This window comes from Mastomys coucha, unplaced genomic scaffold, assembly GCF_008632895.1.
Source record: "Mastomys coucha isolate ucsf_1 unplaced genomic scaffold, UCSF_Mcou_1 pScaffold18, whole genome shotgun sequence".
Taxonomy (NCBI): Eukaryota; Metazoa; Chordata; class Mammalia; order Rodentia; family Muridae; genus Mastomys; species Mastomys coucha.
The window spans coordinates 34050847-34072910 of record NW_022196900.1 but is presented as its reverse complement, the minus strand read 5'-3'; the positions used below and the strand labels follow the sequence as shown (position 1 = coordinate 34072910).

At 36.9% G+C, this 22064-nt stretch overlaps 1 long non-coding RNA gene across 1 annotated transcript in view; it reads right to left on the bottom strand.

The window, feature by feature from the left end:
- Positions 1-3222: 3222 nt before the first annotated feature.
- Positions 3223-22064, bottom strand: part of LOC116096158 — a 43928-nt gene continuing 25086 nt past the window's right edge. The window contains exon 3 of the long non-coding RNA XR_004120865.1: positions 3223-3392. This is a non-coding gene — a long non-coding RNA (uncharacterized LOC116096158). The remainder of the gene's footprint in view (positions 3393-22064) is intronic.

Below are 22064 nucleotides of genomic sequence, written 5' to 3'. Positions count from 1 at the left end.
CCATTGGAAAACACAAATAATTATATTACAGTTCACAATAGTAGCAAAATTACAATTATGAAGTAGCAACAATAATAATTTTATGGTCTGGAGTTACCACAACATGAGGTACTATGTTAAAGGGGTTGCAGCGTTAGGAAAGTGGAGAACCACTGCTTTAGACAGTCCTGTCGTTTCACTTCCCATTTAACACCCTGTATATTAATGAACTTACATTCAAGGTACACTGCTTTAGTACATTGCCACATAACAAGTAGACCGTAATGGTGTCTTTAACAAGAACTATAAAATTCAAAGGAGGAAGAAGTCAAATATTATAACTGGGCTAAACTATACTATAACATGACCTTAGCACCTAAGTAATATCTGTATTAATAATCCACATCAGTAATACTGCATTGTTTAATATTAATCCAACATTCATTTTGGATTAATTGTGTGATTAATATTCTAAGACACTATTAATCATTATTATTATTAGTGATAGTAATAGCATTGCTGCTGAGAACTGAACCTAGGGCTCTGTGCATGGTAAGAGAGTTCTACTACTGAGGTGCATCCCTTGCTACCTTTTTGGGGTTTTTTTTGACACAGTGCTCTCACTAAATTGCTCAAACTATCCTTGAACTCACTCTGTAACCCAAGATTGCCTTCAACTTGTGATCTTCCTGCCTTAGTTTCTACAGTTGCTGGAGTTATAGTCTGTGCTACTGGGCCTGGTTAGGATATTTTATATTTCCTTAACTGTATTAAATACAGTTTTACATTTGGTTTGAGAGACTTCTGGACTCAGGAAAATGCTACATTTATAGTCTTCCTTTTTGTTGTAGCTTCTAATTTATTTCATTATTAGTTAAATAACTGTGACTAACTAAAAACTCTATCATTTCAATGTGTCTCACAAGATTTTCCAAGTTATTTTTGTCTAGTACTTAACTAATTTAATGTTAAATGAATAATGTATCAGAGAAAGATTGTTAAACATAATATGGAAAAGATCTCATGTAACTAAAAAATGTTCCCAGTTTAATAATGCAAAAACAAGGAAGAAAATGCAGATAAAAGGTAATAAATATAAAATAAGAACAAAGATTGATTAGTTTCCATATTTTATAACACATATTCTATGAAAATTATTAATTTTACAAATTTGAGACAAGTTTTCTAACATCCAAGAGTAAGAAAAAAAAAACAACTCAGAAAATGCAAACTATACCTTGATTTTTGAGAAATCTGTCTTAAAATTCCTAATAAAAAAGAAAAAATATTGTGGAGTTACAAAGAATTATCTGCCTTAATGTTTAATAATATGTGGTATCTGAAGCATATAAATGACAACCACATGGAAACAGAAAGTATAAATCCCTTAGCATTAACTGTCTTAAAGAATCACAAAGTTGCTTACAAGTTACATTCTTAAAGAATATGAATACAAATACAAGAAAATGGCTTTTAATTAGATTTCCCAAATTAATCCAAGTAAATAAACTCAATTAGCCACAAGAGGTCAAACTCAAATCTTTTAGAAAGTGAACAGATGACAAGCAGGTTGAACATGATAGAGTCACTAAGAGTTTTTCCAGTTCTATAATAATATTTGTTATCTGGATTCAAGGTACTTTTTAAAAATTGAGACCCTGCTGTTTTTCAATATCTCCCTGGGTAAAAAACATTTCACATAGACACATAAAACACAAACACACACACACACACACACACACACACAGAGAGAGAGAGAGAGAGAGAGAGAGAGAGAGAGAGAGAGAGAGAGAGAGAGAGAGGCAGAGGAGGGAGTAGGAGAGAACATCCATGAGTATTTTATAACTTTGTTCTTCTGAGAAGTAGGTTATGTTAGTGTTTGAGTCATATTAGAGTAGGCAAGAATTCAATATTTACACAACAATTGACCTGTAAAAGTCAATAGAGAACAGATAGCCCCTGTCCTTGTAAATTGCTCATCTGTGAATTCCAATGGAAGCTGGATACCCTTATTAAATGTTCAAATCTCTTCTGATAGCTTCTGACATATGGAAAATTTCTAATTAATATATGTATATATATATACATATAGGTTTATATGCCACTGTTATAAATTGATTGCATTTAAATCCCTACAAACATTTTCCAATTTTAATACTGCTTACCTAAAATGTGTAAAGCACAGGGCTTTTGAAAGTGTCCCAGTAGTTTTAGGAAAGCAGGCAGAAGCCCCCCACAACTGGATGTGAACCATACAATTGAGATGAGTGAAACATAGGTTAAGTCTTAGGTGAAGTCTCTTCATGGTATCCCATATTTCCTACATGTTTAGTGTCAGGAATTTTTTAGATTTAACATTCGCTTTGACTTATGTATTAGTTTCTTCCATCTCCTGCACTATGTAGGTGATGCTTGCATCTTTTGTTCCTGTTCTCTTCCATAGGTTTTTCATCTCCAGGATTTCCTCAGATTTTCTTTATTGCTGTATGTTCAGGTCTTGTGCAGTTTTATCTATTTGCTTTACACATTTAATTGTATTTTCCTGTAAGTCTTTAAGAGATTTTATTTGTTTCTTCTTTAAAGACTCTATTTGTTTGTATTTTCTTATATTTCTTTAAGGGATTTATTCATTTCCTCTTTAAAAGCCTCTATAATTTTTATGAGATTGGACTTAAGGTTATTTTCTTGTGTTTTGTTTGGGTTAAGATATCAAGGGTTGTATAAGGTAGCTTGGTCTAAAGGTGTCATATTGTTCTGTCTTTTGTTGATTGTGTTCTTTTGAGGGCCTTTAGCCATCTGGAGGGTTTGGGTCCCTGGATGTTCTTGTTGTAGTAGGTATTGGGAGGGGGTGATCCTCAGTGGTTCTGGTGTGGTAGGCCTCCAATGACTATCTTTGGGCTGCCCAAATGGGTTCCAGATCTGTAGGTCTGTATGGTACAGGAGCTACAGGTCTGATGAAGGTAGACAGAGAGGTAACTGGAGAATGGAGGTCCCTCTGCTGCTCACGATAGTTTGGGTTGGCCCAGAAGACTTAAGGAACAGGGGAGATGAATGGGGTAAAGGAAGCTAACCTGTATGGTTCAGTATCTACAGGTCTGATGAAGATAGGAGGATAGGTGGTGGAAGAGTGGAGCCTGGGAGAGCAGGCTGCTTAGGGCAGCTTGGTTTGGCCTGATTTCCTTTTTTTCTTTTTCTTTTGTTGTTTCATTGTTTCATTTTGTTTTTCCAGACAAGGCTTCTCTGTGTAGCCATGGTTGTCCTAGAATTCACTCTGTAGACCTGGCTGGCTTTGAACACAGAAATCCTCCTGTCTCTGCCTCCCAAGTGCTGGGATTGAAGGTGAGCACCAACATTGTCTGGCCCTGGTTTCCTTTTTTAAAGTCAATTCATGTCTGATGTTCTTTTCAGGACACCTAAAAGACAAATGAATGTGTTTTTCAGTAAAGTTTTGCTTCATTTTCTTGTTCTTTAGGCTCTAACAACAAATAACCGGGTTTAAGGAAACTACTGAATAAGGATTTTTCAGGCTGTGTAGGTGTTAAATTAAGCCACAAAATCAAATGAAAACCAATGCAATTGTGAATAATTGCACCGAAAAGAGAAGACAAATAATTTTATCATGCCTTCCTACTGGGTTTTGAGCATGCTTTATTCTTTCTCTGAAGATGGATCATTGATGTATATCCCCTTTGCTTCTTTGAACAAACAAAGGTTATTGTCTCTGATAATGTCCAAACACAAAGTGAGAAATATTCTAACACTTTAAATATAAATCAAGTTGTTAAACCACTCAAATAGGAATGTCAAAGGATTGTAATGTTAGCATGAGGTAGAATTGGCAAATACATATTATCACTTCATATGTGATGGTAGAGATTTAACAATTGAGAGCAGTGTATGCTTTGAGATTTGTTATTGATATTCTACTGTAGGAAGAAAATAACAGTTTGGCTTCAATTTAAATAGTGAGGAACGATAAGAGAGATGAAGAGATGTTGTCTTATATTGCCTATTGACCACTAACCATGGGAACTAGTGTCTGCTTTCAACTTTTTTGATTGTATTATTGCTCTGAAATATGATTTCTCTGATAGTCAAGATCTTTCTCCATTAGATGTCTACTTTGCATAATCTGACACATCATGGGGCTCTAATAATAGGAAATGCTAAAAACCAATGACAACAACTCGAGTAACCTTTTTTTTTTCTTTTAAAATGTAATTATCCAAATAATAAAATTCTCATTACATTGGTGAGTTTAGTGTAAACAGGGATTTGTGGATTCATAACAAAATTATATACAATCCTGCAATATGAAAAACAAAACAAAACAAAAAAGAACATTCACTCACTTGCTGCCTTCTCAGATTATTGTCTCTTTAAATAAAGAACAACTTAAAAATTTAAAAGTAGAAATAAATAAATATCTCAGATTATCTAGAACTCTGATAGATATGATCTCAGGAACTGAAACCCTAGGTATACATATGAGACTGTTGGAGTTGGGCTGCAGGGATGGCTTAGCTGTTTAAAGGCTAGACTCATAACCAAACAAACGATAGACTGCTAGAGTCAAAGGCCCCAGTTTTTCAGGTGACTCCAGACCCACTGGAGTGAAATCCCTGCCTTGTAGTGACCTCTGGGGACACTGTAGCCTGAGACCTGGTCATCTCTAGTCTTGGTGGAGCCAGAGCATGAGGCATATAATGTTCTCTGGTCTTGCTGAGCTGGATCCATAATCATAGCCAGACCCATATCCATATCCAGAGACAGAGCCAGAGTCCTGTTATTCTTTTACCTTTTCAGTTCTGGGAAACCTCAGCATAGGAGGATATAGCATTCTTTTCAACACTGGGGACTCCTTTTTGAAGTAAGAGGAAGTAGTAGATATGCTAAACAAGTACCAGGAAAAGCAGAAAAATGAGACAAAAAGAGTGAGAGGTGTTAAAACTTATTTTCTGTCTGCCATCTAAATTCAAAACCAAACAAAACACACCACTTTTCTCTTGTTCAGAAGGTAGAGTATGGATTCATACCTGAAACAATATTTTTTTAATGAAACTCTCCTTTCTTTATCTAAGCTAATATACTAGTTCACACACCAACATATAGTTTGAAAGCATTGGAAAGCTATAAAAAGGTGTTTTATATAAGTCTTTATAGTGATCAAGCAATAAATAGTACTATTTGATTTCCACTGGTTATCTTTCTATATGTTAGAAAAATGCCAACACTGTTATCATTATAAGCTAGATGTTAACTACGTAAGAATAGGTTGAATGAAGTAGGTATGGAAAAAATAATATGTATGGACTTCTTTTAAGTTATCCCAGAAAAATTTAAAAGGTGAAAGGAATTGATGCTATTATCATGGAAAAATATCAAGGATAGCTCTCTGTTAGCACTCTACTGGCACTGCTACCACATTGGCTGGGACTCAGCCATTCCTTCTATTCCATCTTCCTTCCTCTGCAACTACCAACTGACCAGTAGAATGGTTCTACATCATGGATCCCACAAACATCACCCTTAGCTAGCACCAGGGACCAGCCACCATACTTTGTTGAGACTAAAGAGTACCACAGCTGCCACACCTGGCTAGGACCTAGAGTGGGCATATTTGTTACTAGGTTTACTATTGCTTTGGTAGAACAACATGAACAAGAGCAAGCTGGTGAGGAAAGGTTTTGTCTTATGCTTCCACAACACTGTTAATCATTCAAAGACGCCAGGGCAGGAAGTCAAAAATGACAGTAATCTGGAGATTACTGATGGCTGATCCAGAAGCCATGAAGGAGTGTTGGTTACTAGCTTGATCCTCAGGGTTTCCTTAACTTACATTTTTGTAACATCCAGGACTACAATTCCAGGGGTGGTATCATCCACACAGGGTTGGGCTCTCCCACATCAATCATTAATTACGGAAAATGCCCTACATGAACTTCTATAATCCCAATATGAAGATATTTTCTCAGTTGAGGTTCCCTCCTCTCTGATGACTCAGACTTGTGCCAAGTTGACATAAAACTAGCCAATGCTGTATACAAGAACAAACAAAAAAAGCAACACCCCCTGAGCAAAGTTGAAACCAGATGTCTACACCAACTGCAAACATTAACTGTAGATACCTAGATACCAGTGCAAAAACACAAACATGAACAACCAAGAAATGTCAACAATCCTAATATGATAAGCACTGAGAGAAGTAATAGAGCTGAAACACAAGAACCTTATTGAAGGCCATGAAAACACAAACAGTTGAATGTAATAATGAAAACAAGTCAAGACATGAAAGTAAGTGTTTAGTTTTTTTGAGAAACTATATTACTGCCCTAGTACTTGCTATGTAGATCAAATTAGCCTCAAACTTTTAGAAATCTGCCTACTTCTTCCTCCTGAGTGTTATAATTAAAGGCATGTACCATCACACCCAGTGAAATTAGAATTTAACAAAATAGAATCACTAAAGAAAAGCTAAACCAAAGTAAAGCTAGAAATGACAAACTTAAGACCTCAAAAACAATACAAAACAAAAAGCTAAGATGTAAATCTTAACAACACATTAAAAGACATGGAAGAGAGAATCTGGAAGATAAGATAGAAGAAATTAGTACTTCAATCTATAAAAATGTTAAATTAAAAAAATCCAGATACAAAATATCCAGGAAATCTGGCACACTATGAAAAGACTAAATATACAAAAATATTGGTATAGAGAATAGGAAATAAATTCAGGTTAAAGGCACAGAAAATAAAATTTTATACAAATATAGAAGAAAATTTCCCTAATCTAGAGAAAGTAGTAGAGAAATTTTAATTCAGCAATATGGCTACCCTGACTGTAATATAAACATACCCTTAGTACATATCTTTAGTCCCAAACAATGACATTTAATTGGGGGACAGTCAAAGTGGTGAATCAGACAAAGATTTGACAGAATAGGATATGCCCAGCTCTCACGAGAACAGCACAGGAATGACATGCTTCTCAAGAGAACACAGGAAGAGGGAGTTGAGTTGAAATCAGTTCAGTCAGTTTGGTTCAGGTCAGTTGTGTTCAGGAAATGCAGTGGATCATTAGTGTTCAGTGGAATCTGATGCAGTTCAGAGGTAAGTGAGTTGAAAGACATTGAAGCTGAATCTGTTCATGATTCTAAATCAAGTCATGCATAGAAGTCAGTTTTACTGGGATAGTTTTACAATGATAGGTAGCAAAGAGAATAAGCTAGACTCAGGTGAAGACAAAATGAGTCAGAGAGTGAGAAGAAGCCAAAAGATTGGAACAGATTTCTAGAGTTAGTTTGAAGCCAAGCAGAACTATTCAGTCAGAAGCTGGAAGAAACCAGATTGAATCAGTCAAATTAAAGAGGAGTTTGAGCCAGAACAGCTGAGTTGAACTTGCCAGGCAGAGTCAGAAAGAGTTAGAAAGGGTGAGCTTATTCAGGAGTAAGCCTTTGAGATGACAAATACATCAGGCAAATAAAAGTTACGTTCCTATCAAGGCAAACAAAATACCAAATAAGGACAAAACAAACCAAAAAAACCAAACGAAATAAAACAAAGCCCACCACCACCACCACCAGCAACAAAAACAGAAAGCAAAACAAAAACTGAAAGCCTCCTCATGATATCTAGTAATCAAAAAAACTAAATGTGCAGACCAAAGAAAGGATCTTAAAAGCAGACCAATTGCAATAACACCCGATTTCAGTGGAGACTCAAAAAGAAGCGTCTCCATGAATGTTCTATGAGCTCTGAGAGACCATAGATGCCAGATCAGACTACTATTCACAACAGTTATCAATCATAATTAATGGAAAAAGAAAAATATTACATACTAAAAGTCAATTTAATCAATTTATATCCATCAATACTGATCTATAAAAGGCACTATGAGGAAAACTTCAGGGTGAAAATATTAATAACAAACAAGACAGCATGAAGAATATATTTCAAAAAAACGTCAATCAAAAGGGGAAGAAAACCAGAAGTAGACAGTAAGTCCCTATTTCTGAAGGCACCTTGCACTTTTTAAATGGACTGGAGAGGCTTGCAAACTGTATTTGATCTGAAAGCCACTAGCTTTGATGGAAGAAGTTTCCAAAGGAGGGAGACGACAGACAACCATGCTCGTTTATGATCGATGTTATAACCCTGACAGTGCAGCCTGGCAGCAACCAACAGCTCTCCAACTGGACTTAAGACATGGTTAACAAGAGGAAAATCTATTTAAACCTAGTGTCTTTATTAGGGTTCTTATAGCTATGAAGAGACACTATGTAAACTCTTAAAAGAAAAACATTTAATTGGGGACTGGCTTAGAGTTCAGAGGTTTAGTTTATTGTCATTATAGCAGGCAGCATGGCTGCATGTAGGCAGATACTGTGTTTGAGAAGTAGCTGAGGGTTCTATGTATACATCAGAAGGCAGCAGAAGGAATCACACTGGGCCTGGCTAGAGCATTTGAAACCTGAAACACCACACTTCCAGTGGCACACTTCCTCCAACAAGACCACATCTCCTAATAGTGTCACTTCCTTTAAACCTATATGGACCATTTTCATTCAAATCATCATACTTAATGAACTTTCCAGGGCTAGTGAAGTCATGGATCTTAGAAAAGCACCTACAATGAATTATTAAACCAGTACAATTCCAAATTGTATTCTAAATATTTGTAGTCACAGATAAGTGCAGTTTTTAGATGTCATTGAGTAAAATTCTCTTTATAGAATTTTCTGCTTTATAGAATTTATAGAAAGTTTTTCATTATAGAAAATTGCAACTTATCAAACTGTGGAGAAATAATTGTCTAACTGACCTAGCTATCACTAATTGGCATGTGCAGAAAACCCTGACAGATTTCTTGATTTGCTATCAGAACTCCTTCTTCCAACAAACCAACTGGACTGTCTATACTTTTAAATGGAATTCTTCAAGTTTTAATTGGATTACCCTAAGGATACCAAAGAACAGAACTACTAACACCTTGACACTGTCAATATAGAACACAAGGCATTACCATGATTTCTTTAGTACTTTCCAGGAATAGTGTAATTGTGGCATCGCACTGAATTCCAGCCAGACATATGTCTCAGGAAAATGTCCTAATTGAATCAATTATGACATTCTTCATAATGGGCTTAAACTAAACTGTGCTAGGTATTTTTTGCTTTAATTTTTAATTAAAGGAAGTGATAACCACTTTTTTTTGAAATCTTAAATAAACATGATTGCATTTATAATGATTATTCCATATTTGGGTGATAAAATTATCAGTAGAGCTACCACAGAATGCAATTGTCTAGCATATAATTTTTTCTATTTACTAGTCCCTAATTATTTTACTGTACTAGCCAACTAAATCTGCACAGCAATCCCAAGGTAGACATTGTTAGCATCAACCTCTTGATGTTGATGAGAAAAGTAGGACACAGACTGAGGTTTAGCTCTGTTAATTAGACCCTAATACACCCTCCACATCAACATTGCTTTTCATTTAAGACTACTTGTATAAGTGTGAAAGAGTCATTTCTGGGAAGTTTTACTCAGAAGTCTTACCATTTCACACCGAAAAGACTTTCTGTTCTCATTCTTCAAAGTTTATTGAAAAATTAGTGGATCTCTAACTTATCTATTTGTTCCTGTTCATTTCTAACCCATATGTAAATAACAATACAAAACTCTTATGATTATACCACAAACTTAGACATGCATTTTTTGTGGAATGTTTTCAGGACAAAAATGAATGGTGTTCAAAGTTTCCTTTTTATAAAGCAAAGTCAGTTATGTAAAGACACATACGGAGAGATTGTGTAGATCCATACCATGTTTCTCTCAAGGTAGTTGGGCATCACTGCAAGTTTTCATCATTCCTGGATTATAAAATTATTCTCTGACTGAAACAGATCATCTACTTCTGCTCAAGACAGACCATGGTCCCAAGAGTTGCATTAAAACAAGGAGACACGAGAGTATGGTGTTTGTTATGCATTTATTAACATTATCTTTTCTCTACACATTTTAAACTGTTAAAACATTACCTTGTGTGCAGGAAGAACTACAAGACAACTTACTTTGAATTCACATTTGAGAGCATGAAGTGTTTAAGATAGGGAAATAAAGCATAAATGAGAGACATTAAGGAGGCGAGAACTAGATAATCCTTTAAGAGAGTGTGGTGAGGAAGATGGTTTTGCCATGGATAGCAGGAAATAGCTTGGATTTCAATGTCAGAATGACAGTAAACATGTGGCAAATTACCTCCTAAGGCTAGATTGTTTCAAATTTGTACATTAATTACTGTGAGCTTGGACTTCAGAATTAAACCTAAATGAGAAAAAATAAACATCTCTAGGAGTGTTCTATTCTTGGGAAGTTGTTCCTCTAGACATACTCTGTTGCATACCAGTATTATCATTGTGATTCATAAAATTTAGGCAAGTTCTTTTATTACTTTTAGGATGTTTTGTCTACTTTTGAGATTGTGTCTTAATTATAAAATTTCTTCCTTCTCTTTTCTCCATCCAAATTCTCTCATATACCCTTTCACAATCGCCCTCAAATTCACGGCCTCATTTTTCATCAGTTATTATTGTATATACATTTTTGTGTGTATGTGTGTGTGTGTGTGTGTGTGTGTGTGTATGTGTGTGTATGTGTGTGTGTGTGTGTGTGTGTGTGTGTTTCTACTCCTAAATATAAGCTGTTGAGTCCAGAATATATTACTTGTGTGTATGTTTTTCAGGGCTGATTGGTACTGGAAATCCAATTTGTGTGTTCTTCCTAGCATTACTCAGTTGCTTGTAGTTGTTTGGCTAGGGCTGAAGACCCATTGGCTTTCTCCATGAAGTTTGGCTTGTTTTATGATGTCGTCCTTGTTCATATTTTGGGTAATCATGTGGGTGAGACTTTAAAGGTATAGCTTCTCATGTTATTCAGAGACACAACAACACAACAACCACCTGACCCTCAGTCTTTTACAGTCTTTCTGCCCCTCTTCTTCAATGTTTCCTGAGCTTTAGGAGTAGCAGTAATTTGTAGATATACTCATTGGGACTGGGGTCTACAGTTCTGCATTTTGATTGTTTGTGGTTTTCTGTATTGGTATCCGTCTGTTACAAAGAGAAATTTCCTTAATGAGGAATAAAGACTATACTCATCTGTGAGTATAAGGACAGATGCTTATAGATGATTATTAAGGAACTATTCTGGTTTAGTACATTAATGGTTGTATATTCTCCTTCAGTAACCACGATCTCATTAGCACTGCTTAGATTGTTAGGTTTACAGTACCATGCATAATATCCCTCTGTTGGGCTGGTTTTACATCCAATTATAGAGCAATTGGTTACCATCAAAATATGTGTGCCATTATTGCACCCATAGGATTATCATGCTATGTTGTTTATTTATGTGGTTCATAGGCAGCATACCTGTGTTGGACTGTTGGATGCCTTCCTCTTGCAATCTTTCATGGCTCCTTCTGGAAGCAGGAAGGCTAGTTGTCAGGGAATGAATATTTGGGTCAGTTCTATCTCAGGGACGTCTAGGTACTGTTTATAAAGTGGATGATGTGAAGAAAAGTTTGCTTTATTTTTTCTTCTTTCAACTGAAAATAGATTCTTCTTCCAAACAATACATGTTGACTATAGTTTCTCCTTCCTTCATTCTTCCCAGCTCCTCTTACACTTCTCTCCCCAACATCTACTCTCCAGTCATTTCTTCAAAAAAGAGCAGGCCTCCAAGAGACAACAATAAAACAAAATCCAATAAGGTAAGGCAAACACCTCAAGAGTGAAGTTGGACAAGGCAATGCAACCAGAAGAAAGAAATCCCAAGAAGAGGCAAATAAGACAAAGATGTACTGTCTTCCACAGTAAGGAATACCCCCAAACATCGAACTAATAGCTACCACATATTCACAGAGGACCTGGTCTAGAACCACGTAGGCCCCATGCTTGCCACTTCAGTCATTGTGAGCCTATATGCACCCTGCTTAGCTGATTCAGAGGACCCTATTCTCCTGGTGTCCTCCACCCCTATGGTGCCTACAATCTTTCTGCTCCCTCTTCTATGGGATTCTCCAAGCTCTGAGTAGAGGGGCCTGATGGAAAAATCCAGTTTAGACTCTTTACTCTGAATAATGTCTTTCTGTGGGTCTCTGAAAACCTTCTCATCTACTGCCAGAGGAAACCTCTCTGTTGACAACTGGATGAGGCATTAATCCATAAATAAAGAAAATATAACTAGGAATCATTTCATTGATTATTACTCCTTCCTTTCTTCCTTCCTCCCTCTCCCTCTCCCTCTCCCTCTCCTTCCCCCCCCACCTCTTTCTGACCAGTCATGTTTGGTTCTACCCCAGGCCTCTGGCCTATGCATTCACTGGTTCCTGGCCATCCAAGCAGTGTTAGGCATCAGCTCCCTCTTGTGGAGTGCGCCTCAAGTAAAGTCAGACACTACTTGGCTACTCCTACAAGTTCTACCTTACTACTGTCCCAACATATCTTGTAAGCAAGACAGATTATAGGTCAAAGGTTTTGTGGCTGAGTTGGTGTCCACATTTCTCTTTTAGTAGCGTGCAGAGTAGAGACTTCCGCACCAAATCGATTAGAACATAGGGGTGAAGGCTCCAAGCAGGCATCAGCACAACTTTTTATATTCAATGAGCTGTGTAGATGTTGTCCTTAGCAATGGATTCTTACTGTACATTTTTGGGGAGTGATCCTCTGTTCTAACTTCAGTCTAGGTTTTTTGGGAATCTCCATGGGACCCCTCAACCAAGAGCTTACCTGAATACACTGAAGTCCCTCCACTGGGAGCTGTGCATGGCTACAAGACATGGCTAGTTCACACTTCATATCCTCCATTACTAGGAGTCCTCACTAGAATCATCCTCACAGATTTCAGGATATTTCCATTGAACTCAGTTTCCACACTGCTCCCCAAATGCCCCACTTCTAGCTATCTCTCCCCACATTCTCTCCCTCCACCCTACTACCACAACTGATTTTTCCTGCTCCTATCCTCAGTCTACTCACAAAATCTATCCTGCTTCCTCAAAGATCCATGTGTTTCACCTAGAACTTTCCACTTTAGCTAACCTCTCTGGGTCTATGGACTGTAGTGTGGTTATCATTTACTTAAGGGCTAATACCCACTTATAAATGAATGCATACTATATTTGTAAGAGGATTTTAGTTAGAGAAAGGGTAGAACCTTTCCGAATTCATGGCAAGTCATTAACATAACTGTAGTGAGAATATTGATTTCTTTAAAAACCCAGTTATGTCACATGAATATGTTTTTGTTTTAATCCCAGGTGTGGGATACGAGGTTGCCTTAGATTGTCCAAGGCAGCCAACTTTGGTTTGTTTTGTGCTCTCGCAGGGGTGTGGTTCTGCCAACTGAAAATAGTTTACATTTGGATTTCTAGGGACTTTTGAGAGTGTAAAAATGCCAGAGACCTGAGAGGCTGTGGCAGCTGCTGCTCCCCTTGCTCCTGCCCTGCTGCTGCTGGTTCCTGCTGCTGCTTTTGCAGTTTGCTGGATTGTAGTTTGCTGATTGCTTTTGCTGTTTGCTGGATTACTGGTTGCTGGTTGGAGATACCCAGATGACAAAGCTTGGACTTGCCCCAAGGACCTCAATACCCCAAATCAGCAAGTAGTCATAAAGATTTATGTCCCCTTCCCCCTCTAATCATATTTTTCTCCTACCTAGGCTAAATTGGATTTCTCTCTCAGGTCCCTCCCTCCAGAGCATGAAGAATCCCATGGAAGACAGGGCAGAAAGATTATAGGCATCAGAGTGGATAGTTGACACTAGGAGAGCAGAGCCCACTGAATCAGCACATGCATATAGGCTCACAATGACTGAAATGGTAAGCATGGGACCTACGTGGTTCTAGACCAGGTCCTCTGTGACTATGTTGTAGCTGTTAATTTAGTGTTTTGGAGGTACTCCTGATTGCGGGAGACTGTGTGCCTTTGACTCATTTGCCTGATCTTGGGACTCCTTTCCTCCTGTTCAGTTGACTTGTCCACCCTTGGTCTTAGGGTGTTTGCCTCGCCTTATTGGATGTTGTTTTATTGTTGTCCCTTGGAGGCCTGCTCTTTTTTGAAGAGAGATGACTGGAGACTGTAAGTTGAGGAGTGAGGAGGTGTGTGGGGTAGCTGCAAGGAATATCAAGGAGACATACAGTTTACAGCTGAGTGTTCCAAGCTCTCTCTCCTCCCTCTCTCTCTCTCCTCTCTCTCTCTCTCTCTCTCTCTTTCTCTCTCTCTCTCTCTCTCTCTCATTCTTTCTCTCTCTCATTCTCTCTCTCTCATTCTCTCTCTCTTGCTCTCTCGCTCTCTCTCTGCATTATGTCTGGCTGTGGGTTTCTGTATTTTTTTCCATCTGCTTCAGGAAGAGGACCACACTGATGTGAATAGAACACTTCATTCTTAAGAGTCATTGTATTGTTCCTTTTTCTGGTTGGTTGGTTGGTTTTAGAACAGTAGTACTTGGCTTAGTTTTACCATAGGTCCTTGGTGTACTAGGTTAAGTGTCAGGTTACTGATCACAAAACCTGTGTCAGGTATGTATTCTACCTTGTACACTGAGCCTTACATCACATCAGATATTGAATGGTTACTCCATTCCTGCCACCATTGCATTAGCATATCTTGCAGGCAGGACACCATTATAGATCCAAGGGTTTGTGGCTGTGTAGCTGTTTTTGTTTATCTTTTGATAGATTACAGAGTAATTTTCTGTACTAAAGACACCAGAATCTAGGAGTAAAGATTCTATGTATCCACCAGCTCCATTCCTCCATGTTCAGAATTTTGTAGTTGTTGCCTTCTGCAATGGGACATTGTTGTCAATTTGTGGAGAACTGTGTGTGTAGAACTCTTGGCAACAGCGTGTGTTATTTGAGAATTTCTATGGGATTCCTTGGCCAACAAATCAAAAAGAAGTTACCCAATCAATTGGTGTCAAGAGATGTCCAGTAGGGCTTTTGTTTCCTCCATTGTGTGGTGATTTCATTTATAGGACCTTCATATATGAAAATATTTTAGGAAGCTTCTATTGTATAAGTTTTCCATACACCCTTCAGATGCCCCTTAATTTAAGCTATCTCTCCATGTTTCCTCCCTTATTCCTCTCTCTCTTCCCTATCCCCATTTGATCCTCCCATTCTAGCCCTATCCATCCATAGCTATCTATTTTATTTCTTGATCTGTTCTCTCTAGTCCATAACTCCATATTTTATACCTGTAGTTCTATAGATTATAGGTTGGTTATCACTGATTTAACAGCTAATATCCATGTTATAAGCAAATATATACCTTATTTTTCTTTCTGGGTCTGAGATACCTCATTCAGAATGATTTTGTCTAATTACACCGATTTGCCTGGATTTCTTGATTTTACTTATTTTTAATGGCTGCATGATATTGCATTGTATAAATGTATCACATTTTTTTCTATTCTTCTGTTCAGGAGCATCTAGTTTTTTTCCCAATTTCTGGTTATTATGAATACAGAAGCAATGAACATGGCTTAATAAGTGTCTCTATGGTAAAACAAAGTTTCTTTTGGCTATCTGTCCAAGTGTGGTATAGCTGGATCTTGAAGTAAATTGATTATTATCTTGTTGTCTTTCTGTGCATCTGTCCTATGTTTCTCCTCTTTCCTCTATTCCTATTATTATTAATTTTGATTTTTTCATAGTGTCTCAGATTTCCTGGATGTCTTTTGCCAGGATATTTTCATATTTAACATTTTCTTTGCCCAAGGTATCCATTTCTCTTATTGTGTTTTGAGTACCTGAGATTCTCTTTTTGATCTCTTATATTTTGATGATGAGGCTTTTCTCTGAGGTTCTTGTTTGATTTCCTAAATTTTTAATTTCCTTATTTCCCTCATATTATTTTTGCCTTATTGATTCTATTTCTACTTTTAGGTCTTGAGCTATTTTCATTGTTTATGATTTTATAGTTTTAAGGTATTTTTTTAATCTTCTCTTTAAAGACTGCTATCATATTTATAAAGACAATTTTACAGTCTTTTTCTTGACTTCAGCTATGCTGGAATATTCAGGGCCGATTATAGAATGGTTGCTGAGCTCTAGCAACCGATTGTCCTGAGACATATGTCCAGAGACATATTGTCCTGTTATTGATTTTTTTTATATGGTGGCCTCTAGGTATCTGGGTTGGAGAGATTATCATTCTAAGAGGTGATATGTAACCACATTGCCTTTGTTGGGTGGGTATTTTTCACTTGGTTTCTGTTGCCCTCTATTGTTTTTAGGAGAGTGTGGTGGCTGTGTATTGTCTAGTAGGAAGTCTTCTGGGACCCTAATAGGCATGGCTACTGAGAGTTACATGTAAAATGTGACTCTATATTTTAAGGAGGTGAAGAAAGACTAGAGATGAATAAGGAAGGAGGAACTGAGGAGCCCATAGGAAAGAGGAGAACAGAGTGTTTCACCAGGATCTGCTTATTCCTGTGGGAATGGGGGCAGAGTGTGGAGTAGCACAGCAGGTGGTCTGCTAGAGATCTGGGGAAGAGACTGTGGGACTGGTCTTGGAGGAAAGGAGGGAGAGGTGAAGTTCTGCAGTTACTCTATCTGCTTCTGTGGTGGAGTGGTTTGTTGGTTCCTAGGTTGTGCCTGTTACTGGTGTTGGAATAAAGCAATGAGCAGAACAGTGAAATATTTATCTAATACACTAGAGACTAGGGGAGGGAGGCTGTCTGGGGAAGGGAGGCCTCAGCAGTTGTTCTGCTACAAGGCTGGGAGTTGGTTTTGGAGAAGTTGAAGGAAGGAGTGGTAAAGATCTGCTTGTCTGCTTCCTTGGCTGAAGTACACTGCTTTTCTTCTTTTTCCACCCACATCCTTTCCCACTGAGGCCAGAAGGCAGCCCAGTTAGGGGAAAGGAATCTATAGGCAGGCAACAGATTCAGGGTCAGCCCCTACTCCAGTCATTGGGAAACAGGCATGAAGACCAAGCTGCATATCTGCTACACATATGCATAGCACCTAGGTCAAGCCCATGTTCACTCATTGGTTGGTGATTCAGTCTCTGGGACCCCCAAGGGTCCAGGTTAATTGACTCTGTTGGTCTTCCTGTGGAGTTGCCGTCCTCTTTAGGTCTCTCAGTTGTTCCCCCAACTCTTCCACAAGACTCCCCAGCTCCATCTAATGTTTGACCATGGTTCTCTGCATCTATTTCCATTGGTTGTTCTTATGCTTAAAGACAGGATCTTAGCATAACTGTTCTGCTTGAGGCTCCCTGCTATCTTTTCTATCAGAATCAGGTATCAGGTTTTAAGTTGAAAAAGTGACAAAATCCCATTTTGAAGAAGGAGATCCCAAAATGCCCCATTAAGTGAGGAGTTACTGACAAGCTCTCAGATGAAAGGGGTAAGTTAATTTTCTTTAAGGCTGTTTTATTGGGTAGGATAATCACACTTCAGTGAATGGCTCCATACCCAGGAGTATGGTAGGTTATAAGAAAAAAGAAGGAGAAGGAGCAGGAGAAGAAGGAAGAGAAAGAGGAGGGAGGAGAAGGAGGAGGAGGAGGAGAAGGAGGAGGAGGAGGGAGAGGAGAAGGAGGAGGAGGAGGCAAAGACAAAGACAACATGAAGCAGGAAGGGATGGGAGAGGGATGGAATTAGATATAGAATTGAGGGCCAACAATTGATAAATGAGACCTGATGAAAGGGAAAAGCTTCTGGACAGTAAAGGAAATAATTGATTGATTCAATCTTTGCCATGTGTCTTAGCTACTGTTAAGAGACACTATAAAAGAGACATCTAGAAAAATGAAGATACATTAAAAATTGTATATATATATTTAATGAAGAAAATGTAGCATCACGATCACTGATTAGCAAAGTTAAATGTAAGAACATATCAACATCCCAATCAATATTCAGAAAAATTAGCAATACCAAGATGTTTTTCAGATCAATCATCAAAAAATTTTACCACAAAAATTAAATTGAAATACCCAGGGCCAGAAATATTCAAAACCATATTGTTCTCAGTGTACACTTCATCATCTTCCTGTATCCATATCCTCTCTCCAATCCATTTAGTTTGCTAGTCTGCTGCAGTTGTAGGAGTGAAGTTATACTTGTAACTGTCAGTCTGGGTCCACTGTTAACACATACCATTTACGTCTGAGTTGTATTTTTTTCTTCTAACATAGTACTTCTATTCTTCTAAGGCAGCGAGGTAACTGAGTTTTCCATAATCTAGTGAAATCACAGAGGTGAAATGAGGTCCACATACACTGTACTCAGTTTCTCTCTCTCTCTCTCTCTCTCTCTCTCTCTCTCTCTCCCTCTCTCTCTCTCTCTCTCATTCCATGATTCATAATGAAAGGAAAACTTCTGACTCAGCTGAGAAGACAAATACACCTAAGCTGCACCTTAGCTCACAGGGAAGCACAACAAATGAACTCTGGAATGCCATCACAAAATGGCGTCAAAAGTTTGAACCTACCACGCCTTCTTCAGTTCTAATGATGAGTGCCAGGAGTGCTGTGGCTGAGATGTAAAGTGTTATTTAAATTGTTTGGAACATTGTAAAAATATACATCATTAATTTTCCTTTATTTAATGTATTATTATTGTTGTTGTTGTGTTTTTGTCTTGTCAGAGGTAGATGAGCCTATAGGCCATAGGACACACATGTGTGTGTGTGGCGGAGGGCAGAGAACAACTTTCAGGACCTACTTCAGTTTTTTTCTTCTACTGTAGGATCTGAGGATCAAACATTGATTGTCATGTTTGCAGCACAAGAGCTTTTACCTGTTGAGCCATCTTACCACCCCACAGCCATATTTTAATAGTACTAAGAGTTTTACTGAAGCTTGGTAATTGCTAGCACACTCACAATGTTATGTATTAATTATAGAAACAAGTTATCAAAGGGGGGCGGTGTCTAATGCTTTATTTGAAAACTAGACTGGAAGCAAATGTTATACAAATGTATGAACTCATTTGATAATTTTTAATAAGGGGTACATTAGTGTCAAATTATTTTCTCATGCTTTTAAATATATATTACATGTTTTACATATGTATATTTTAAATAAATATTTAATACATAATGTATTATATATTCTAAATACATATAATTAACAGATATATAATAAAAATATTTTAAGTATATGTATAAATATACAGACTTCACATATATTTCTTTTTTTCTTATGAAAGAACACATTTAATTGAGGGTGGCTTACAGTTTCAGAGATTCAGACCATTATCATTATAGCAACATGTACATGCTGGGAAAAAGAGCTGAGAGTTCTACATCTTTTTTTATCTTAAATTTTTTTTACTATTTAAATGAATTTTATGTATCAAAAATATTAATAATATTGAGTATGTTGAAAATCAAATAATACATAAAAATTTGTTCAACTTTTATATTCATATCTTTTCATACCCTGAAAATATCATTAATGAATATTTAATACTATCCATAACTGAGGATCCTATAGCTAATGTTGAATGCTAAATTATTTGAAAACATACAAAGTATTCTTTGCAATTAAGCATAGCAAAAGAGCATAAAATATTAAAAATGAATCATTAAGAAATATATTTAAAGGTCCTTATATGATACCATCTGACATAGTGAGAGAGTATTTAAAACTCATTATATATTTGTGTACATAGTCTAACAATCAGTTTACTTAAAAAAGATTATCAGTGTGTCTGGGAAAGAAGTTATTTTATCAGTAAGTATATTTTTAAAATTTCAAAATAGCAAAAACTATTTGAAGTTAAACATTAAGAAAATGCCAATTTCAAGCACAGTGAGAAAAATTATCAATAATATTTACATGAAGTTTGTAGAACATGATTTTAATATTTTCAACTGTTAATATACAGCACACAGAATAATTATTTTAAGATATATTTTGTTGTTGTGTCTCCCTTTTTATTCCTGATTTTATTAATTTGAATACTGTCTCTGTGCCCTCTGGTTAGTGTGACTAAAGGTTTATGTATCTTGTTGATTTTCTCAAAGAACCAACTCCTGGTTTTGTCGGTTCTTTGTATTGTTCTTTTTGTTTCTATTTGGCTGATTTCAGCCCTAAGTTTGATTATTTCCTGCCATCTACTCCTCTTGGGTGTATTTGCTTCTCTTTGTTCTAGAGTTTTCAGGTGTGCTGTCAAGTTGCTAGTGTATGCTCTCTCCAGTTTCTTTTTAGAGGCATTTAGAGTTTTGGTATGATGTGTGTTCATTTTCATTAAATTCTAAAAAGCCTTTAATTTCTTTCTTTTTTTCTTCCTTGACCAAGTTATCATTGAGTACATTGTTGTTCAGCTTCCATGTGTATGTATGCTTTCTGTTGTTTTTGTTGGCATTTAAGACCAGTCTTAGTCCATGGTGACCAGATAGGGTGCATGGGGTTATTTCCATCTTCTTGTATCTGTTGAGGTTTGTTTTGTGACCAATTATGTGGTCAATTTTGGAGAAGGTATCATGAGACCCTGAGAAGAAGTTATATTCTTTTGCTTTAGGATGAAATGTTCTATACATATGTTAGATTCATTTGGTTCATAACTTCTGTTACTTTCACTGTGTCTCTGTTTAGTTTCTGTTTTTATGATCTGTCCATTGCTGAGAGTCGGGTGTTAAAGTCTCCTACTATTGTTGTGTGTGGTGGCATGTGTGCTTTGAGCTTTAGTAAAGTTTCTTTAATGAATGTGGGTGCCCTTGCATTTGGAGCATAGATGTTCAGAATTGAGAGTTCATCTTGGTAGATTTTTCCTTTGACCACTAGTATGAAGTGTCCTCCCGTTTTTAATAACTTTTGGTTAAAATTGATTTTATTTGATATTAGAATGGCTACTCCAGCTTGTTTCTTGGGACCATTTGCTTGGAAAATTGTTTTCCAACCTTTTATTCTGAGGCTGTGTCTGTCTTTGTCACTGAGGTGCATTTCCTGTTTGTAGCAAAATGCTGGGTCCTGTTTATGCAACCAGTCTGTTAGTCTATGTGTTTTTATTGGGGAATTGAGTCCATTGATATTAATAGATATTAAGGAAAAGTAATTGTTGTTTCCTGTTATTTTTGTTGTTAGAGTTGGACTTCTGTTCTTGTGGCTATCTTCTTTTAGTTTTATTGAAAGATACTTTCTTGCTTTTTCTAGGGTGTAGTGTCCCTCCTTATGTTGGAGTTTTCCATTTATTATCCTTGGAAGGGCTGGATTTGTGGAAAGATATTGTGTAAATTTGGTTTTGTCATGGAATACCTCCGTTTCTCTATTTATGGCAATTGAGAGTTTTGCTGGGTATATTAGCCTGGGCTGGCATTTGTGTTCTCTTAAGGTCTGTATGAGATCTATCCAGGATCTTCTGGCTTTCATAGTTTCTGGTGGAAGTCTACTGTACTTATGATAGGTCTGCCTTTATGTATTACATGACCTTTTTCGCTTACTGCTTTTAAAATTCATTCTTTTTTTCTGTACCTGGTGTTTAGATAATTTTGTGACTGGAGGAATTTCTTTTCTTGTCCAGTCTATTTGGAGTTCTGTAGGCTTCTTGTACCTTTTCTTTCTTTAGGTTAGGGAAGCTTTCTTCTATAATTTTGTTGAAGATATTTACTGGCCCTTTAAGTTGTAGGTCTTCACTTTCTTCTATACCTATTATCCTTAGGTTTGGTCTTCTCATTGTGACCTGGATTTCCTGGATGCTTTGGGTGAGGAGCTTTTTGCTTTTTGCATTTTCTTTGACTGTTGTGTCAATGTTTTCTATGGTGTCTTCTGCCCCTGAGATTCTCTCTTCTATTTTATTCTGTTGGTGATGCTTGCATCTACAACTCCTGATGACTTTCCTAGGTTTTCTATCTCCAGGGTTGTCTCCCTTTGTGACTTCTTTATTGTTTCTATTTCCATTTTTAGATCTTGGATAGTTTTGTTCATTTCTTTTCCCTGTTTGTTTGTGTTTTCCTGTAATTCTTTAAGGGATTTTTGTGTTTTCTCTTTAAGGGCCTCTAGCTTTTTAATCTGCATTTTCCTGAATTTTTTAAGGGAGTTATTTATGTCCTTCTTAAAGTCCTCTATCAT